The 13,260-nt window shown below is 46.4% G+C and overlaps 1 non-coding gene across 1 annotated transcript; it reads left to right on the top strand.

The window, feature by feature from the left end:
- The first annotated feature begins 11,163 nt into the window (after window positions 1–11,163).
- LOC119929333 lies at window positions 11,164–11,301 on the top strand. Its single transcript, XR_005451462.1, has one exon. It is a non-coding gene; the product is annotated as a small nucleolar RNA SNORA7 (small nucleolar RNA).
- Window positions 11,302–13,260: the final 1,959 nt, after the last annotated feature.

Genomic DNA, 13,260 nt, shown 5'->3' with positions numbered 1-13,260 from the left:
CTGACTGCTAGGTTGCTCCCTTATCAAGCTTTACATACCTGCATGGAAACATGAAGGTTCTGAGTTTCAATCCCAGGCTCTCAATTAGGACACATCCAGAATCATCTTTCCTCTAAAGCAAGCAAGGCATTGTATAGTGAATTTGAGACCTGGAACGTGTAACAATATTATTTAGTCTGTGACCCCAGCATGGGACAGGGACTGACCTGATTAACTTGTATCTACCCCAGTGTTTAGAACAGTGCTTGACACATAGTAAGTGCTTAACAGGTACCATCCCAATAATAATAAAAAAAGTTAAAGACAGGAAGGAAGGCAGGGCAGGTGGGAGAGGATGGGGTTTAAGTAGCTAGAAGGGAAAGACCAAGAGCAAATTTCAATTCAATTCAAACCAAGGCACATGGTGGCTGAGAAAGAGAGTGAAAGAGAGAGAGAGAAAGTGGGACAACCCCCCATCAACCAAAGATCTTGGCCCAGCAAAGTTGAATTTGACCCCGGTGTGTCTGCAGAGCCAATGGATGTAATCACACCTGGCCCGGCCAGAAAGTTGTCAAAAGGTTTCTGCACCGTCAGAGCTTCTCTTGCTGCATCCATCACCATCGCAAAGGAAGGGCACTCGACAGCGTTTGCCATTTTCCTACCGGTGATTGGAATCTGGACTTACAAGACGAGTTGGATAATTCCATTGGGTCGCATATTGAATTCTCTTCTCTGTGGTACAGGATCCCCTTGAAGCGTGACAGCTGCAATGACTTCCAGATGTTCGCCTCCTCTTTTCCAGCAGGCTGGGGTGGATGTGGTAAACTCCATGATGGAAACCAAAAGCCCAGCCAGATGTACCATGTCAATGTCAGGAACACACACATCTGGCTTCAATACCGGCAGCGATAACCAGAACAAATGGCTGTTATTCCTGCTGTATTCAACTTGTCAGCATTTAACGTTAAAAGGGGAAAGAGCGGAGCTTTGGAAGGTGACGTGGCACCGGGAGGGATACCTTAGCCTCTCAAGGATCCTTCCCGCAAATGCTATCTTTGATTTCCATTTGGATGATGGTGCCTTAGAATTGGAGGGCCTGTGGGGTCCCTTGAAAGAGGTGTGTGTGTGTGTGTGTGTGTGTGTGTGTGTGAGAGAGAGAGGGAGAGAGAGAGAGAGAAGAAGAGGAAGTGACAGCCCAAGAAAATGATGGGCAGGGCCTTGTCCCCCACTCAGTGGTCCTGCCTCCTGAGCAGAATCAGTTGCTAAGGTCCCTGCTGCTTGTGACTAGCTAAATATTGGGTTAGCCACCCTTGCAGAGACAACAGCAAGCTTGGGAATGTACCATCATGAAGCTTAGCTTGGGAATTTCCCTCCCTCTACATCAGCCAAAGGGGTCTCTGAGGCAGTCACTCTCCAGTGGTGATGCGAGCAGAGGAAAACCGCTGTGTCAGGAATAAGTTTAATTGCTATTCCTGCTCTTCTGGCCCCTTTGTTGATGCATCCCACAGCAGACTCCCAGAAAGTAGCCACTTGGTCTCATTCATTGGTTTTCGCCTCCTCCGGCCACTGAGGCCACAATCCGGGGCTGGCCAGCCGCAGGGGCAGTTTTCCAGGCTGCGGTATCTCTCTGTCATCCATGGCAGTGAGACAGGAAATGCTGATGAGGTGCACCTCAGTGGAACAGGGATTTTTTTTTTGAACAAACACAATTCTGTGTTTCTGTAGCAATGTATTTGTGGCGCCCAAGCTGGCTGTTTTTGGTAGATAGAATTACTTTCTTGTAGGGAGGAAAGCATTTTGAAATAAATTTCTCCAAACTTTAACATCTTAAATTTAAAATGATTGTAGATTTGTGTGGCTGACGTTTCATACATTCATTCATTCATTCAATCGTATTTATTGAGCGCTTACTGTGTGCAGAGCACCGTATTAAGCTCTTGGGAAGTACATGTCGGCAACATATAGGGACAGTCCCTACCCAACAACGGGCTCACAGTCTAGAGGGGGGAGACAGACAACAAAACAAAACATGTAGACAGGTGTCAAAACCATCAGAATAAATAGGATTATAGCTATAGGCACATCATTAACAAAATAGAGTTGTAAATATGTACAGGTAAAATAAATAGAGTAATAAATCTGTACAAATATATACAAGTGCTGTGGGGAGGGGAAGCGGTAGGGCAGAGGGAGGGGGAGAAGGAGAGGAAAAAGGGGGTTCAGTCTGGGAAGGCCTCCTGGAGGAGGTGAGCTCTCAGTAGGGCTTTGAAGGGAGGAAGAGAGTTAGTTTGGCAGATGTGTGGAGGGAGGGCATTCCAGGCCAGGGGAAGGACGTGGGCTGGAGGTCGACGGTGGGACAGGCGAGAACAAGGCACAGTGAGGAGGTTAGCAGCAGAGGAGCGAAGGGTGCGGGCTGGGCTGTAGAAGGAGAGAAAGGAGGTGAGGTAGGAGGGGGTGAGGTGATGGAGAGCCTTGAAGCCGAGAGTGAGGAATTTTTGCTTGATTCGTAGGTTGACAGGCAACCACCGGAGATTTTTGAGGAGGGGAGTGACATGCCCAGAGCATTTCTGTACAAAGAAAATCCAGGCAGCAGAGTGAACTATAGACTGAAGTGATTTCTTCTTTGACTAGGCATCATTTTCTCTGCCCTCTTATAGCCCTGACATCTGCACAGAAAGGTCTCTGCCTCCTGGATGAGAGGCATATCAGCGCGTATCTACCTTGCCAGTGCCTTCAGTAAAAGCCGCCTTCACTTTTGCACTCTAGTTCCCTCCTTGGAGGGTCAGAGAAAAGACTCTCAGGCAGAGGCAGAGGAAGGAGGGGATTCACTCCTTACATCTATTAGAATGAAGGTTTATGGCCCACTCAGAGGCCATAAATGAGGAAAAGGAGCCCAACGGGGAACCGATGCTGGAGCAGGGAGCGGACTTAACCTAGGGTCACCACCAGGTTGACTGCTGTATCAGCCTCCTCATTGGTCTCCCTTCTCTATCATATTGCACTCTGTTTCTTGGAACATCTTTCTAAAATGTCATTCGGCACCCAAGTCTCCCCCCTCAAAGCCTTCCACTGGTTACCCATTCACCTCTGTGTCAAAACAGAAGCTCCTGATCACTGGCTTTAAGGCATTCCATCAGTAATCACTCTCTATCTACAATCTTCTACTGCAACCCAGCTTGTACTCTTTCCATCCAAGCACACCTTTTCAAGGTGCCTCAACTCTGGTCTTCCACAATTCCATCTCTGCTCACATTCTTCTGCCCACATGGAGCTCCCTTCCCCTTCAAATCCACCAGACCTCAACTCTTTCTTCAGAGGTCTTCTGAAATCCCAACTCCCCTTTGGGGCTTCCTCTGATTAATTTTTCTCCCTCCCAAGTCACATGCTCTCCACTCTCATCTCAGCATTTTTGCACCACCAACCCCTCGACACACTTGTACGTGTCAATTTACATACTCTTATTTGAATAATTTTTTCTTATTTGAATATTATTTTATGCCGTCTCTCTTATTAGATTGTAAACTCCTTAAGGGCATGGACTGGGTCTTCTCCATCTTTCACACTTTCTGACTTGCTTAGTACAGTGCTGTGCACACAGGAGAGGTTCAATAAATATGATTGACTGACAGGGAAGAAAGATCCAGCTGTTGCATGTTTCTGGAGTGGAGAGTGGTTGGGGCTGGGCTGACTCTCCCCTCCGCTCAAAGCCTTACTGAAGGCACATCTCCTCCAAGAAGCCTTTCCTGACTAAGCCCTCCTCTCTTCTTCTCCCACTCCCTCTGCATCACCCTGACTTGCCCCTCTATTCATTCCCCAACAGCCCCAAAGCACTTATGTACAAAGCACTCAATGTCTGTCTCTCCCTCTAGACTATAAGCTCATTATAATTGTTATATTATACTCTCCCAAGCACTTAGTACAGTGCTCTGCACATAGTAAGTGCTCAATAAATACGATTGAATGGATGAATGAATGAGTTTTGAACCAATGACCTGGGGTAAGCACTGCCTTTGGCCATGAGCCAAGGTCAGCTAAAAGAGGGACTTTAGCCAGTTCTTGTCCCTTTATCTTCTCCCTTAACCGGCTGAACAGTCCTTTCTAGAAGAAGTTAAAGTTTAGAGCAGAAGGGCATCCTTTCAATCACAGGTAATTTTCACCATTAGTAAAGTCATCTTTGAGTCCGAGGGAAAACTGATATCTGTCTCCCTCACCTCAGATGGTAATCTACTCAAGGGCAGTGATCTTGTCTTATAAAATGTATTTGCAAGCTCTCCACACTACTGCCTAATACAGTGTTCTTGCATGATGCAGATGCTGAATATATAATTTTCCCCACTGGACATCACAGACTGCAAGCAGTCACAGTCTTGTCTGGCTCTCAGGGACCCTCAAATTCCCAGAACAATGAGCAGCTCAAGCAATAATCTGGAACAACCAATGCTATTACACTTTTCTTCCCATTCCTGTACTCTTCTTGAAGGCTTAGGCCTGCAATATGGAGAGAGAGGAGCCTGGTCCACCACACAGTTTCTGCCTTTAGTCAAGAATAAACTTTCTCTGGGAGAATTAATTAAGACAACCGATTTGCTGTCTTCTTGGTATATTCTACCAGATCCTGGGTAAATCTGATTTAAAGTTCTTTCCTCAGTTTGGGAGAAATCGCCTCCCCAGTTTTTCAAGAGTCTTTATTAAGGCTCCATCCCTCCCCCGCCTTCCCCCTGCTTGCACTTGGTAATTCCTGAAAGGAAACATTAAAATGCAGCAGGTGTTCAGCATTGTTTTGCTCCGATGCCTAAATGGGTTTAAAGTGTTCAGAGATAATGCGTTTCTATATCAATGTATTTATGAGAGAGTAAAGATATTCTGGCTTGGCTCCGGTCCCAGTGTGTGCTCTTCCCCAGGTTCTACACACCAGAGATTATATTTTTCATTTCTTTTTTATGTTCCTTCAGTAATGCTTGCCTCAGATTAATATCCTGCTGCCGTCTGAGGCACAGAAAGTGGTTTGTGTTTCACCGGGACGCTTTAACACTAATGTGATTTATGGAATGGTTCAATGGAGCCAGAGGGCAATGTAATATAACAAAGCATTTTTCACAGTCTTTTTCCCTGTGTTACCATTAATGTAGTTTCACCTATGGGAAACACTGAGGTCAAGCAGGCTTAACGCACCACGGGTTAAGTCCACACATTGTCAAAAGCCCATGTTTGCAAAGTCCCTTTTGAACAATGTGTATACTGAGTGTGGACAAGTTAACCAAATATAAAATAAAAAACAAAGGGTTAGAACAGTTTCTCCTCATTATGACTTCACTCTGAGCTACTGGCATCAGGACGATGAACAATTAGTTGTGCAGTAGCTGTTGGCTGAGCTGGAGTAAAGGCTCCAGTGGGGCAGGGGCAGAGAAGCAGCATGGCCTAGTGGATAGAGCACTGGCCTGGGGGTCAGAGGACCTGGATTCAAATCCTGGCTGTGTCAATTGCTTGCTGTGTGACGCTGGGCAAGTCGCTTAACTTCTCTGTGCCTCTGTTTCCTCGACTGTAAATTGGGGATTAAATCCTACTCCCTCCTGCTTAGACTGTGAGATCTATGTGGGAGAGACTGTGTCTAACTTATTAAACTTGTATGTACCCCAGCTCTTAGAACAGTGCTTGACATGTAGTAAGAGCTTAATAAATGCCATCATTATTATTAAATACCGTAAAAGTCTAATTTGCCTCCTTGTCACCCTCTCTTGAGGTCATTCACTCCCCCTCCAACACTTCTGGGCTTAGTTCTAGCCCAGCAGCAGATGTACAAATTAATGGTAGGGGGCGGGGTCCACATGGAGTACTATCAGCATGGAAAGAATGTGTCCTCCAAGAGCCTCAAGGAATCCCCTGTAGAGGGAAGACCTGGGGCTGTCATCCTTCATGCCTAATTGATAACTGTTGGCATCAATGTCCATCTTTGTGGTCAGGGAACGTGTCTACCAACCAGTTATATTCAACCAATCAATCAATCATATTTTATTGAACACTCGTGTGCAGAGCCCTTTACTATTCTATTTATTTTATTTTGTTAATACGTTTTGTTTTGTTGTCTGTCTCCCCCTTCTAGACTGTGAGCCTGCTGTTGGGGTAGGGACCACCTCTATATGTTGCCAACTTGCACTTGCCAAGCACTTAGTACAGTGCTCTGCACACAGTAAGCGTTCAATAGCTCAATAAATACGATTTTTAAAAAAGTGCTTGGGAGAGTACAATATAACAATATACAGAGTTGTTAGGCACATTCCCTGCCCACACCAGCTTATAGTCTAGAGGGGGAGGCAGATACTAATATAAATTACTAAATAAGTGCTAAGAGGCAGAGGGAGGGGTGAATAGAGGGAGCAAATACAAGTGCAAATCAATCAGTGGTATTTATTGAGCACTTACTGTGTGCAGTGCACTGTACTAAGTGCTTGGGAGAGTATAATACAGAGCTGATAGTCACGTTCCCTATGCACAATGAGCTTACAGTCTAGAGAAGGATACAGATATTAATATAAATGAAGAAATTTTGGTTATGCACATAAGTGCTCGTACTATCCCAAGTGCTTAGTACAGTACTCTACACAGTTTAATCAATATGATTGATTGATTGATGCATTCAAACCATCAGCTTCTCAGTAGCAAATCGCTCTAGCATAATAAAACAGTGGAAAATCTGGCCCTACAATGACAACTCATTTAATTAGCTTGCGTGTGCCAATACTATCCCTAAGTGCCATTCCACTCTTGTTCAAGGGAGCGGCCTCTTATTCTGTTTCAGAAATGCAATTTCAGTGGTCATAAAATAATTTATCAGGAAACTTTGCTTGCCATTAGCCGTTTCCTACTGAAGCATGCCCGGCAGCCATAAGGACCGGTTATCAGGCACCAACTGAAGGACGTAGAGGGGATGTTTAGAGCAGTGTCATTGCCGGCTTCCTGCAGGATGATGCAGGGGTGGCCAATCCAATGTCCTGTTGAAAGGTCCTGTTGGAAACAGCATTCAGAACGACAGGTTTCTCTAGGATGAACCCTGCCACACTATTCGGCCCTGAAATTCTGCTTTAGGCAGGAGTTTTTGCTTTTGGCAGGGTGATAGAGGGGTCCTGATGGCCAAGGCAGTGGCTGCAGAACAGGGAGGATCTAGGGATTGAAGGAGAAGCTGCCCGGTTTTCTGATTATTTTTTTTTTCAGTGGCCATGCAGGAGTGTGGCACTATAATACACTCTTCTGACCAAAAGAACTTTGCAAGCACAGGATCAATAAGACAGATATCAATGGATTCCTACAACAGCAATGGGATTTGCTCTTCCTCTAGAATGTAAGCTCCTCCATTCATTCAGTCTTATTTATTGAGTGCTTACTGTGTGCAGGGTACTATCAGATTACTGCTCTCAACTCTACCCTTTCTACTCAGCTAGACTCACTCGTTCCCCTTTCCCTTCGCTGCTCTCGTACCACTAACCCACAGCCCTGGATCACTGCCACCGTCCGCCTCCTTTGCTCCTATGCTCGAGCTGCTGAACGCTGCTGGCGAAAGTCTAAACCCCATCCCAACCTCGTTCACTTCAAGTTTATCCTTTCCTGCCTTAACTCAGCCCTCTCCTCTGCCAGACAAAACTATTTCTCCTCCCTTATTGACACCCATGCCCATCACCCCCGCCAGCTCTTCCGTACATTCAACTCCCTTCTCAGGTCCCCGGTTCCTCCCCCTCCTCCTTCCCTCACCCTCAACGATCTGGCCTCCTACTTCATTAACAAGATCAAATCCATCAGGTCCGACCTCCCCAAAGTCACTCCCCCACCTTCCCCAACCCCCCGGCTCTCAACACTCTCTGCTACTCTCCCATCCTTCCCAGCAGTATCCTCAGAGGAGCTCTCCTCCCTCCTCTCAAGTGCTACTCCAGCCACCTGTGCTTCTGACCCCATTCCCTCTCATCTCATGAAATCTCTCGCTCCTTCCCTTCTTCCCTCCTTAACTTCCATCTTCAACCGCTCACTCTCCACTGGTTCCTTCCCCTCTGCCTTCAAACATGCCCATGTCTCTCCCATCCTAAAAAAACCCTCTCTTGATCCCACCTCACCTTCTAGTTATCGCCCCATATCCCTCCTACCATTCCTTTCCAAACTCCTTGAACGAGTTGTATACACGCACTGCCTCGAATTCCTCAACACCAACTCTCTCCTCGACCCCCTTCAGTCTGGCTTCTGTCCCCTACATTCCACGGAAACTGCCCTCTCAAAAGTCACCAATGACCTCCTGCTTGCCAAATCCAATGGCTCATACTCCATCCTAATCCTCCTCGACCTCTCAGCTGCCTTCGACACTGTGGACCACCCCCTTCTCCTCAACACGGTATCTGACCTTGGTTTCACAGACTCCGTCCTCTCCTGGTTCTCCTCTTACCTCTCCGGTCTTTCATTCTCAGTCTCTTTTGCAGGCTCCTCCTCCCCCTCCCATCCTCTTACTGTGGGGGTTCCCCAAGGTTCAGTGCTTGGTCCCCTTCTGTTCTCAATCTACACGCACTCCCTTGGTGACCTCATCGCTCCCATGGCTTCAACTATCATCTCTACGCTGATGACACCCAGATCTACATCTCTGCCCCTGCTCTCTCCCCATCTCTCCAGGCTCGCATCTCCTCCTGCCTTCAGGACATCTCCATCTGGATGTCTGCCCGCCACCTAAAACTCAACATGTCCAAGACTGAACTCCTTGTCTTCCCTCCCAAACCCTGCCCTCTCCCTGACTTTCCCATCTCTGTTAACAGCACTACCATCCTTCCCATCTCACAAGCCCGCAACCTTGGTGTCATCCTCAACTCCGCTCTCTCATTCACCCCTCACGTCCAAGCCATCACCAAAACCTGCCGGTCTCAGCTCCACAACATTGCCAAGATCCGCCCATTCCTCTCCATCCAAACTGCTACCCTGCTCGTTCAAGCTCTCGTCCTATCCCGTCTGGACTACTGCATCAGCCTTCTCTCTGATCTCCCATCCTCGTGTCTCTCCCCACTTCAATCCATACTTCATGCTGCTGCCCGGATTGTCTTTGTCCAGAAATGCTCTGGGCATGTTACTCCCCTCCCCAAAAATATCCAGTGGCTACCAATCAATCTGCGCATCAGGCAGAAACTCCCCACCCTCAGCTTCAAGGCTCTCCATCACCTCGCCCCCTCCTACCTCACCTCCCTTCTCTCCTTCTACAGCCCACTCCACACCCTCCGCTCCTCTGTTGCTAATCTCCTCACCGTGCCTCGTTCTCGCCTGTCCCACCATTGACCCCCGGCCCACATCATCCCCTGGGCCTGGAATGCCCTCCCTCTGCTCATCTGCCAAGCTAGCTCTCTTCCTCCCTTCAAGGCCCTACTGAGAGCTCACCTCCTCCAGGAGGCCTTCCCAGACTGAGCCCCTTCCTTCCTCTCCCCCTCGTCCCTTTCTCCATCCTCCTTATCTTACCTCCTTCCCTTCCCCCACAGCACCTGTATATATGCATATATATGTTTGTACATATTTATTACTCTATTTATTTTATTTGTGCATATCTATTCTATTTATTTTATTTTGTTAGTATGTTTGGTTTTGTTCTCTGTCTCCCCCTTTTAGACTGTGAGCCCACTGTTGGGTAGGGACTGTCTCTATATGTTGCCAACTTGTACTTCCCAAGCACTTAGTACAATGCTCTGCACACAGTAAGCGCTCAATAAAAATGATTGATTGATTGATTACTGTACTAAACACTTGGGAGAATACAATTCAACAATAAACAGACATATTCCCTGCCTGCAACAAGCTTACGGTCTAGAGGGGGAGACAGACATTAATATAAATAAATTACAGATATATATGTAAGTGTTGTGGGGCTGGAAGGGAGGATGAATAAAGGGAGCAAGTCTGGGTGACGCAGAAGGGAGTGGGAGAAGAAGAAAGAGGGCTTAGGGAAGTCATCTTGGAGGAGATGTGCCTTCAATAAGGTTTTGAAGGAGGAGAGAGTAATTGTCGATTTTGAGGAGGGAGGGCATTCTAGGCTAGAGGCAGGATGTGGGTGAGAAGTCAGAAGTGAGATAGACGAGACTGAGGTACAGTGAGAAGGTTAGCACTAGAGGATTGAAGTATAGCAGGCTGGGTTGTAGTAGGAGAGTAGTGAGGTGAGGTAGGAGGGGGCAAGATGATTGAGTGCTTTAAAGCCAGTGGTGAGGTGTTTTTGATGTGGAGGTGGATGGGCAACCCCTGGAGTTTTTTGAGGAATGGGGAAAAATGTCCTGAACATTTTTTTAGAAAAATGATCCGGGCAGCAGAGTGAAGTATGGACTGGAGTGGGAAGAGGCAGGAAGCTGGGAGGTAAGCAAGGAGGCTGATGCAGTACTCTATGTGTGATTCGATGAGTGATTGTATTAATGTGATAGCAGTTTAGATGGAGAGGAAAGGGTGGACTTCAGTGATATTGTGCAAGTGGAACCTACAGGATTTAATGATAGACTGAATATTTGGGTTGAATGACAGAGGAGTCAAGGATAGTGCCTAGGTTATGGGCTAGTGAGACAGGAAGGATGGTGGTGCCATCTACAATGATTGGAAAGTCAGGGGGAAGATAAGGAGTTCTGTTTTGGACATGTTAAGCTTGAGGTGATGGGAAGACATCCAAGTAGAGATGCGAGATAGCAGAGAGGGAGGGAAATCAGGGCTGAAGATGTATATTTGGGTATACTACTAATAATAATAATAATAATGGTACTTGTTAAGCTCTTACTATGTGCCAAGCACTGTTCTAAGTACTGGGGAGATACAAGGTTATCAGGTTGTCCAAGGTGGGGTTCACAGTCTTAATCCCTATTTTACAGATGTGGTAATTGAGGCATAGAGAAGTTAAGTGACTTGCCCAAAGTCACACAGCTGGCAAGTGGCGAAGCCGGTATTAGAACTCATGACCTCTGACTCCTAAGCCCGTGCTCTTTCTGCTAAGCTACAATGCTTCTCACAACCACAGTGGGTATCATTTGCATAGAGGTGGTAGTTGAGGCCAAGGGAGTGAATGAGTTCTCCGAGGGAGTGGGTATAGATGGAAAATCGAAGGGAACTCAGAACTGAACCTTGAGGGACTCCCTTAGTTAGGAGCCCATGAAGGAGACTGAGAATAAACGGCCAGAGAGATAAGAGGAGAACCAGGAGGGGACTCCCTCAGAATCGCACCTGGAGAGTTTTCAGTATTCTGTCAGTCTCAACTTCGGGAGGGAGAGTCAAGCAGAGACATACCCTTTCCATTTCTAGCTTGGACAGTTGCTAGTGAGTGGAAGGCAATCTGCTACAAGTCAAAACTCACCTGTGCTGGGCAGCAGTGGCATGGGAGAGAGTCAAGGGTGGAGAAACAAGTTTACTACATGGAAGAAGGCAATGGTAAGCCACTTCCACATTTTTACCAAGAAAACTCTATGGATATACTACTAGAATAATTGCAGGTGGAGGTGTGGTGTTCTGGGAGAGATGTGTCCTTGGAGTCGTTACAAGTTGGGAACGACTCAACAGCATAAGAAAAGGAGAGGACAGTGTCAGTGAAGCCAAGGTTGGATAATGTTTCCAGGAGAAGGGGGGTGGATGATAGTGTTGAAGACTGCTGAGAGGTTGAGAAGGATTAAAATAGAGTAGAGGCCTTTGGATTTGGCAAGACTGTAGACTCTAGACTGTAAGCTTATTGTGGGCAGGGAATGTGTCTATTATAAAAGTTCTCTCTCCAGCGCTTACTACAGTGCTCTGCACACAGTAAGCACTCAATAAATACTGAATAAAGACTGACTGACTGACTATTCCACATTCCCCCTCCATTGCATTCAGAGCCATGCAGCAAACTTTTCTGATGTTAAGAAATACCAGCCTTTTTTTTCAGATGCAGATTTGCCATTTTGTGATGTTGAATGATGTAATGTCTGTAAAGCCCTTGAAGCTTCCACACTTTCTGCTTCTCCTCTTCTCCCTTCTCTTCATCTCTGATCCTCCCTCCCCACCTCTTTTGCACACTCTGCCCTCATTCCATCGCAGCTGACCAAAAATCTGATAAACGGCTGATAAAAACACAGGCACAGATGTTAGTCGCTTTTCCTCACCTTATAAGACCAACTCTCCATCAAGGGAAGGGAGAGAACTGGTTAGAAGAAGACAACTTAGCCACTCATCAAGAACCGGTGCAGAAAGGGCCCAGGAATTTTTCCCAAATTTTTTTTATGGGACTCATCATGCACTTATTATGTGCCAGGCACTGTTCCAAGTGCTGGGTAATCAGGTTGGACACAGTCAACAGGTTGGGACATGAACTGTTTCCAACATGAGGCTCACAGTTCTAATCCCCATTGTAACTGAGGCACAGAGAAGTTAAGTGGTTTGCCCAAGGTCACACAGAAGACAAGTTTTCTTATATTCCCTATGATGCGATCCCTGTTTCAGCTGAGTGCAAAAAGAAAATGAAAGGGGTAGCCGGCATAACACTCTTGCCTAGCATCTTGGTGAGTGCCTTTATCTCTTGTGTCAACTTCACCTTTCCGTTCTAGTCTCCAGTACACGCTGTGCTTTCCCTTCAAGAGAGGGAGAGAAATCTGAACATCTGATTGCAACTCTGCCCTCCCTGAGGCCAAATCAGTATCATCAGCTCTTTCTGAGCCAGTACTGCAAGAACTTTTTCTGTCTGGGAGCAGCCTACTAATCTATTAATCTATAATTGTCTTTTGTATTTAAATATGATGCTGCTGACGGAGTTACTATTCATTTGAACAATTGTGGCACAGGTACTCCCTCCAGACTCACTTATCAACCCAACACCTGTATCCCACAGGCAGCAGCAGCCATAGTTGGTAGCTGAAGGGAATTGCTTCTCATTGTGGTTAGGGAACTTGTCTACCAACTCTGTTATAATGCTACATTGTAGCCTCCTGGCTGCTTAGTACAGTGCTCTGTACACAGTAAGCACTCAATAAATATCACTGATTGACTCTTTTCCTCCCCAAATGACCCCCAAACCCAATCTAGGGACTGATCCTCTTTGCAGAGAAGGTGATGCTAAACTCACAATAACCAAAGGGCCTGAGGCTCACTGTCACTTGCTGTCTTGTTGGCCTATTTGCTGAACAGCTTGGACCAGGATATCATTGGAAAGAAGAGTATCTTAGTAGAAAATATAGGTGAGTTGTGAAAAGGAAGTAGAAAAATGACTGTCACTGATAGAATAATAATAATTATGGTATTCATTATGTGCTTACTATGTGCCAGGCACTATACTAAGTG

This window comes from Tachyglossus aculeatus, chromosome 5 (genome assembly GCF_015852505.1).
Source record: "Tachyglossus aculeatus isolate mTacAcu1 chromosome 5, mTacAcu1.pri, whole genome shotgun sequence".
NCBI lineage: Eukaryota > Metazoa > Chordata > Mammalia > Monotremata > Tachyglossidae > Tachyglossus > Tachyglossus aculeatus.
Note: the sequence above shows the minus strand (reverse complement) of the source record. Positions and strands in the feature narration are given on the sequence as shown.